Below are 9,397 nucleotides of genomic sequence, written 5' to 3' on the forward strand. Positions count from 1 at the left end.
AAGTAAACACTGTTCATGACACCACGTGCTCCAGCCAGTTACACACCCTTTGGCCCAGTCAATTTGGGGGTTGTGACATTAGAGCCAAGGAAATCCCAGGACCAGTGGTGTGTGGGGGGCTTTGAATACCAATAAACTGATTTTCTCAGAGTGATTTCCCGAAATAATGAGTGTAACCTCCTGCGTGCGATGTGTGACGGAGGCTAGATGGCCGCCATTTAAGGCTGAGACCTTCAGGACCTCTGGAAGGGGAAGTAGGGGCAGGCCTAAGTTTTTGACTAACTCTTTGTCTAGGAAATTTTGTTCAGAGCCAGAGTCAATGAGTGCGCAGCAGGAGTGAGTGAGGGAGTGAGACATTAATTTAACAGGGCAGCTAAGGTGAGGGAACACTTTGGTTGTGGCACCTGCCAGTATCCCCACAATTACTGTCGGGCCGACTCTTTTACTCGGTCTGGGCAGGAGTCAACAAAATGTCCTCTCTTTCCACAAAGAAAGCACTCACCGTTCCGTTGTTTGCGCCCCAGTTTAGAGGAGGAAAGCTTGGCTCGGCCGAGCTGCATGGGTTGCTCTTCATCCCCATGTTGCTCCTCCTCACCTCACCTCTCCACATCAGAGTAGTAAGGTCCCTAGATGTACCCGTGCACCCAGCAGGCCGCCGACCATCCCCGGCTCTCACGCTTAATATTTTCGTTAAGGCTGTTGAGGAAGGCTCCACGCAGTGCTTTCTCCTCCCCTCTCCTCCTCCGCCAGGATCCAGAACTCCACGGAAAAGTCAGCAACACTCCTACCTTGCTTCAGAGAAAACATGCGATGACCGGCGGCGTCCGAGCTAGCGCCTTTATCAAATACACAGCGAATCTTGCTAAGAAAAACATCATATGAAACAGAGGGCTGGGTACTAAATACTGCCTGTGCCCATTGAAGCACCCGCCCAGTCATAAGTTGCACCAAATAAGCGATTTTAGTAGAATCAGTGACAAAGGCACTAGGTTGTTGTCTAAAAACCAGAGAGCATTGTGTCAGAAAACCCCGGCTCTTCCCCAACTCGCCGTCGAATTTTTCAGGCGCGGGGAGTGAGTACTCTCGCTGCCGCGGTGGAGGTGAAGGAGGAAGCGGACAGGCTGTCGCAGTTTCTAGCGAAGAGGCGGGCTGCGCTGGAGCCGTATTAGGTGAGGAAATCAACATACCTTTAAGCTCAGTTATGGCTTGCAGAAGCGCGGGTTGTTCCTTTGAGACGTGCTTCAGCATTTCTTCATGTCTCTCCAACACCTCCGCTTGGAGAGACAGCTGGCGTGAAGCAGACTCCGCTGAGTCCATGGTGGTGGGATTATTCTGTCACGGAAAAGAGGGACCCAGGCGCGGTTCTTCTTCACAGAAACACAGTGTGTTTATTTACAGTGAAATAGACAGGCAAGTCCAACAATTCACTCAAAAGTGCAATTTTCCAATCGTGCTCGTCCCTTGCTCCCAGTGCGTTCTGTTTTGTAACTCCCTAGTGTGTGTGCTCCCCAACTCGCTTCTCTGCTCGCCTCTGTATAGGAATTTCTTTTACTTATGTATTAATCACATTATTTTATTGTATAATGCCTTGGTGCCACTGGATTTTAACAAGTCTCACACTCATACATTAAGACAAATGGTGGGGGTCTAGTAAGGAAGTTGGGGGAAGCAGACAACTCCACAGGAAGAATCTTTTGTCTCTTCGATGACTCTGGGAGGTAGCAAGGGAGTGTGAACCTTAAGGTGTGAAACAGCTGTGTACTGCCTTTTGTTCCTGAAGAAGGTATTTAACTGAGAGCCATGTTAGACTCAGTGAGACTCTGCTGACCGTCTGCCCCGCGGTCATGTGGGCTCTCCACAAGCTTGGTTGTCTGTTCTTTGTGTGTTTTGATTAAAGAATGTTAGCTACCCTCGCTCACCGCTCGTCTGCAGGCTTTATTTAAATGGAAAACTTCCACAACACCTCTCCTGGAGGAAGAAGGAAAAATCCACTATTAGCCACACGCTAGCCAAATACCAAGCTCACACTGCTCGCACAGACTGTACCAGTTCGGAGTAATAATCCCACGTTGACTGTCCAGGTTAAATACCTCTTTCTAGCCGGGAGGGATGATTACCAACAGCTGGTCAGGTAATCAGCTGCAGGTGGGCCGACAACAGCGAATAGGGACTCCCGATGACGACAGTCGCCCGGACACGCCTCTCCCACGGCGCGCACTTCCGTCAACAGCCCCGAGGACCGGGGAGAGAGAGAGGGAGAAGCAAACACACACAGAAAACATAAACACAAGCAAGGTCATCCGGAAAGGACCGTCCGACCGTGACACTAAGCAAATATTGCTGTCCTTGAATGCTGAATAAACACTGACAAAGCACTGATTGTATCTCTTGTACTTTATCAACGCAGTATCTAAAAACTTTGCACTGTAGTGGTTAAAATCTCATTCTAATAAGAGTTAAAAGCGCATTCGGTTATTAGGTTTATAGGGTTATTGAATTATGGTTAATGGTTGGTAGAATTTTTTTTTTTAACATTATCTGCCAATTACATCTGCCACCCTTCTCCAAATCTGTGCCCCTACCTGCCCCCCCCCCCCCCAACAAAAATTTTCTAGACACGCCACTGCATGTCACATGTTTAGTTTGTCTTGTTTTCAAGACAAACTAAACATTGTCTTGTTTCTCTCTGGTTCCTGTGTCAAGTTGACATGTTTGAGTCACAGTGTAGGTTACTTCTTGTTTTAATTTGGTGACTCCTGCTTCCAGTGTATCATGTTCAGTTCTGCTTCCTTTTTGTCTCTCTAGCCTGAATTAGTGTCAGCTGTGTTCCCACCTGTGGCTCGTTTCGTCTTTACCGCTTGTGTGTATGTCAATCTCAATTGTATTTCTATATCACATTTAAAAGCAACAAAGTTGACCAAAATGCTTTACAAGTTAGTTAATGAACAAGAGAAAACAATAGAAAATAGTAACAGTAAAATAAGACATGAGATGAAGCAAATACAATACTCTGTCTCAAACTGAACTCAAATTATGCTCTATGCTGTAATCTAGATCTTGGCTGTACTAAGAGCATCTGGTTAGACAATCTCAGTGGTTTTTTGGGGTTATACTGTATATTTTGAGGAATTTGCTTAAATAGCTGGCCGCATGCCATTTAAAATTTTGAAAGTAAGTCAAAAAATCTTAAAAGCAATACAAAAACGGAAGGCCAGTATACATTTGCTAAAACTGGAGTGATGTGATCATAACTTCTAACACCTGTTAAAAGATATGTGTCATTTTGTACTGCAAACAATGGAAAGATGAGTGTTCAAGACCTTTGGGTTTTTATGAGAGAAGACAAATATGCTCAAATTTTCACAACGGTTTTCAATGGTTAGAATTCCAGATTTGTTTTACATAGTGCCACGGACCTCCATCTCTCTGGCTGAGAAGAATGTTAACATGATTGGCCAACAGTTGGAGGAAAGACTTTAGAACCCATGTCCGGCTCACGTTTCATCTTCTGCACCTTTCGGACATCTCCCTATAAGGAGATGTTGCGTCTGACATCACCATGGCAGCCATCTCTTTTCCTGTAGAGTTCGAGAAGAGGGAAAAAGAGCTTTTCCTAACAACTGATTTATAGAGTTGCTTTGGCCTAATGGAGCCAATGTACCAGTCTACTCTAAGCACCACTGTGATACTTTCCGGTTGTGAAATGTGTGGTATTCTCTTTTCAAAGCTCTATTCTATGATAAATAACGTTGTGCTGTAAAACATAAAACAAATGTGTGATTAAATTATAAGCAGGGCCGTGCAGAGAGGTTTAAAGGGGCGGGTGCTCAAAGTTAAAAAGGGGCACATTGAACCAGGCTGAATAACAACAACACACATTCATCAAGAATCTAATATGGGCAACAAGGCAAAGCAAACGTCGCCAATGTTTTACCTGATGGGTACATGGTAAATGGCCTGCATTTGTATAGCGCTTTTCTAGTCCTTAAGGACCCCTAAGCGCTTTACACTACATTCAGTCATTCACCCATTCACACACAGGCGATAGCAAGCTACATTGTAGCCACAGCCACCCTGGGGCGCACTGACAGAGGCGAGGCTGCCAGACACTGGCGCCACCGGGCCCTCTGACCACCGCCAGCAGGCAAACATGGGGTTAGTATCTTGCCCAAGGATATTTGGCATGCAGCCAGGAGGCAGCCTGGGATCGAACCACCGACCTTCTGATTAGTGGCTGACCTGCTCTGCCACAGTACAATGTTGCTGTTGAGGGGTTTCTGCTGCTCCTGCTGCTGATAGTGCTGGAGGGCAGGGCTGTGTTGCTCTGAGACTGTAGACATTAAAAAGTCCATAGGAGAGATGGTAGCTGATTAAACAAGTGTCATGAGATGATAACAAAATGCAAAGACTGGTGACAGCGCTTGGAACCATAAGGACACAAAAAACTGTGAGAAATAATTTAGGCTCTGCCTGTGAATCACTCTTTGCTTCTCTTCTTCCTTCCATCCCATCATTTCATATATCACTCTCCACTTGCTGTCCATCTGAGAACAAGGCATAACTTGCTATTGCAATAAACTATAATTTAATTATCCACACCTAACAACTCTTGCACTTAATCTAAATGATGACAGAAGAATGTTATAGCACTGCCTTTAGTAGCCTCACACAGCTCCTACTGTTTCCTCCTCATGTCCTTACCAGGCATGTCTGGAAAATGTTATATCATGAGTAATATTTTTTTTAAAAATCCATCTAAATAAAACACACACATGCACGCACACACAGTGACATTTTAGACCTTCTTCAGAATACTGTATATACACAGCAAATCCAGCATGTCCAAATTAACACTGTCGGATTTGATTTCAACACTATTAAAGTGTCTATATGGGTCCACACCAGAGAGTGTTAATTTAACTCTTTTTGGAGAGTTGGTACGTTAACTCTGATTTAGTGTTAAACCAAATCTGTCTGGAGTTGATAATTTAACACTTGGTGTTAAGAGTTTATATATTAACTCTCAAAGAGTATTTTAGTTTAACTACGTAAGAGTTATCTTCTAATTCATTCTAAAAAGCGGGAATTTTACTGTTCTGAACTTCTAGAAATTTCTTTTGGAAATAAACATTTACTAAAAAGACGCAATGGTTTTTGAAAAACATTTATTCTGAACTGTGCACCACAATTTCAAAACATTTTCTGAAAGATGTAACAGTGTACATGTTCTCACTTTCATTAGAATTGTGTTTATCAAAAGGTCTGACATAGGCGAGCTGGTAAATGCAAATAACAGCATTCTCAACACTTATTTCTTCAATACAATATGCATGTCCTTCATTCATCCCTTTGTGGAACTTCAACGCACTTCTGCTCTCCCCCATATTCCATCTTCACAAGCATATCCTGTGTGGTGATTGAATAAAAATTAGTTGACACTAAATAATGGCACAAATAATCCAGTAAACAATTGCAGCACAGTAAAAAAAAAAAAAAAAAAAAAAGGAATCCTCTTTGAGCCATTACTTGTGTAAAGTATTTTCCCAAAAGACAAGGACACAGGCAACAGGTAATACTGAACTAAATGTAAAACCTCAACCTTTTTCATTTTTACCTAAACCGTGTGCACAAAACTCTGGAGGGATCTATGCTAATGTAGAACCCAGTCAGGACGTCTGCTACTGCTGTTTGCTCGGTTTTTTTTTTTATGGGCGATCGTTTTCAGGCTTCAAGTAGCACCATTATACCAACATTTCACATTCTAGACATTGTTTTAGGTGTATTTGACCAAAAGTTTGACTGAAAATTCACATGCAAGCTTTTTTCAAGGCTGTGGTATTTGCCCGCAAACAATACCTTTCAGCTAGCTAAAACAGAATATTATGCTATCACCGAGCAACATGGCTAATGCCTTTCACACAGCTTTGTCTCAACTCCAAAGAGCCACAGAAGTAAAAGCTCATGATAATAATTGAAACAATCTTTGAAAAAATGACTTACCAAGCATGGCAAACAACTCAAATATGTAGAGCAAAATGTTCTGAAACGGCTTCACTTCAGCTTCGATTGGAGCCGTGCTGAGGGCGGAGTCTGTGAATTTACTCTGTTGGTGTCATAGCCCCTGTAGGAGTTCAGAGTTAAGAGGTCAAGAGTTAATGTTTCCATTGTAACACCTCCAGATTTGACAGAGAAACACTCATTTTTAACACTCGATTTTAACTACTATCATTTTACACCTCAGAGTGACATTAAAAGAATGTGACTCTACTTAGAGTAAAATTAACTCTACTTTTGCAAGAAGACTATTAACACCAAAACATTTAACACTTTTGAATTTGCTGTGTACTATGGGCATCATGGTGCTGATCCAGAATCCTTACATATTTATTACTAGAGCTACAATAATAAAGCAATGAGGAGGGGGAAGTAATAAATATGAAATAATGTATTTATGATGATTCCACTTGTTTCACTATCCACTCTGTGCAGGGGCAAAGCTTATTACATGTTTAAACTGTAGAGATACAATAATTTTTTCTGCTGTAAAATCCAAATTTTGTCTTATTTAAAATATAATCTAATATAATCTGCTTCTTAATGTGTGTTTTTTAAAATATTATAATAATGCATAATTATGTGGACATGCATATTAGATCGTTTTTTAGTGAAATATAATCCCTCCAGAAAGGCAGGAAAAGCCCGGTAACTTACTTTAAAACTAAATATGTTCCCTAAAACGGTGACAGAGCTACAGACCCATGACAGCCTTACACAGGTAGCCAGCAGCTATGACCAGCACTACTTGTGCAGTTAATAAAAGGACAGGTGATGTTTGTCGCGCTGTTGCACACACAGCACGCTCGTTTGTTTCAGTTCGTCAGTTGCAACAAGACAGCTTACCAACGTGTACGTAATAAGCTAATACTCCTGGGTGCTACACACTACAGTGTACGCTGTACACCTACTTACTGGTTTTGTCGCATCAGTCTGTGTCTCTGAGTTAACTTGTGTTTCTCCTACAGCTCCGGACCGCAAAAAATGCGCGTGCTCTTTGTGAGCTCGTTCCCGGCTCGTAACCAGCGCGTTCTGCCGTCAAGGGCGATCATTGGTTAAATGTGATCATGTGACTGATGCAAGCCAGATCCTTTTATTTAGCAAAACTGTGATTAATAGTTAAATATTGTTGTTGAGGGGCACAGAAAGGACTCCGCACGCACACACACATTAAAAAAATAATAATAATAACTTTTTTTTTTTTAAAGTTGCCTCAACAAAAGGGCACTTTGGGCACCCATCAGGAAAGGGGCGGGTGCTCAAGCCCCTCTAGCCCCCCCCCCCTCTGCACGTGCCTGATTATAAGGTATATAATCTTAAAGATAAACTAAATTCTAACAAGACCAGAATAGAGAGAGTTTCATTAGTCCAATTTAGAAGTGACTATGTTTTTTTCCACGACAGAAGAGCTAACTCCTCATGCCAGAACTCTGCAGTCTCTTTCAATGATAAGGATGTACATATCCTGTACAGGGAGGAACAGTGTTGAGCAAGTTACTTTGAAAAGGTTATTAATTATAGTTTTAAAAAAAAACAGTGTATATTTTGTTTATCACGACTCTGGTTTTACGTGGCCTATCAACACAATTAAAAACTGGTATATATCACCTTGTTGCTTTGTCATCTTACAGTGGTCATGTGATTGGCTTACCACGACTACTTTATTCTTCCTCAGTCAAACAGCAGCACTCATGCGATTGTTTTGCCCCCCTGAGCTCCAGGTGTTGTGCCAAAAAGTGATCGTCTGCCAGAAAGTAATTGCCGCCCGCGGGAGCGCGCATAGCTGCTTAAAGCTGTAGCGCCCAGATTACTTACAGCTACTTCCGTGCAACTGATATAAGATGCGGTAAGCTGAACACAGCTTCAACCATCTGTTTGTTGAAAAATAGTAACGTGACCGCACCGCATTTTCTTGTTAGTAACGGTAACGGCATTGTAACGATAAAATAGTAATTAGTTAGATTACTCATTACTGAAAAAAGTAACGCCGTTAGTAACACCGTTACTTGTAACGCCGTTACTTGTAACGCCGTTATTCCCATCACTGGGGAGGAACAGTGTTACAAGTAACGACGTTACTTTTGTCTGCGGGTCCGTGCTCGTGCTCCCCGCTTTGTGTTTCTGCATACCCTGTGTGTGCTGTCCTTCTCCATGTTCCTCCTGCAGGAAAACAATAGAAGCAGCCGTTAAACACTGACCCCCGCGGGCACACACGATCCGCACTTCCTAATACTACACACACTGACTTGGAGTTTTAACTTAATGATCCCGCGCCGGTGGGAGCTCCAGCACTCTCCTAAATAGCTCCCCCGACGAGCCCTGATCAGCAGCAGGTGTGTGGCAGGGACTTCAGGTGTGGCCAGCCACACCCGCAGACACACACATATACATACCCACACCCTGCCTATACAGATAACGTGTGGAACACAGATAAGACAGCATCGCAGAAGGCACAGCAAATAATAATAGCAATAATAGTCTATGCTGTTCACGGACCCTGAGTCCCCAGAGCTGGGTCCGTGACACAACACAGGATTATAATTATTGACAGCTTTAGTATCAGAATCAGAATACCTTAATAATCCCTAAGAAAATTATGTAAGTACAAAGTAAAGGACAAAGAAATAAGTAAGAAAAAAATTAAAGTGAAGAGAAAAAGCAGGAGCAACTGAAACAGACTGCATGCTGGTTGACAGATGCACATATATTGTATGTGTGTCTGCTATACTATTCTACATTTTTCAGCTGCCAAAAAGTGACTGCTGTTTACAAGTTTTCACAAAAATGCTGTTTCTTCTTCAGATTTTCTTGATGTCATTCAAGAGGGTTGTTCATGGCAGATTATGCTAGAAACATTCCTCATAACAACTCAAATACATCATCACATCTGCTCATAACTTGTCACTAAAATGTTGTTTCTACATAATGTAAAGAGATTAAAAATAATTTTGTTCATTGCTGCGCTAAGAAAAATATACATTCATACATTTGGAAATTTAAATAATATCATCAACAGGAAGAAGGTTCAGTTGCCAATAGTTTGGCAACTGTTTTGTGGTTTGGTTTTTTTTTTTTTATGTTTTTTTGCTGATGTCATTTTCTGTAGCATCGTCTTTTTTCGCTTTAGCTGTGTAAATTGAGAATTAAACAGTAATGGATCCCACTCTGTATGTGCATATTTTGTCATACAAAACCAACTGAACCTTTCCTACAAATTTTTCCAAAAAATAACATTTTTGTTGAAAGGCCAGGAGCTCTGAGTTTTGATGAGTTTTTAACAGTGACTACTATTTACCCTGTAACTGTTATGCTTGCACTAGTCTTTATTTGACACAGAGTTTTA

At 41.9% G+C, this 9,397-nt stretch overlaps 1 long non-coding RNA gene across 1 annotated transcript; it reads right to left on the reverse strand.

Annotated features, from left to right (window-relative positions):
* Positions 1-5,148: 5,148 nt before the first annotated feature.
* LOC146556456 (uncharacterized) lies at positions 5,149-6,233 on the reverse strand. The gene is made up of 2 exons (XR_014889009.1): positions 6,001-6,233; positions 5,149-5,406 (listed from the first exon to the last, which is right to left on the reverse strand). It is a non-coding gene; the product is annotated as an uncharacterized LOC146556456 (long non-coding RNA).
* Positions 6,234-9,397: the final 3,164 nt, after the last annotated feature.

This window comes from Mchenga conophoros, linkage group LG16 (assembly GCF_057382185.1).
Source record: "Mchenga conophoros isolate Kocher_MC1m ecotype Shallow Benthic linkage group LG16, M_conophoros_male_GT1.1, whole genome shotgun sequence".
Lineage (NCBI taxonomy): Eukaryota > Metazoa > Chordata > Actinopteri > Cichliformes > Cichlidae > Mchenga > Mchenga conophoros.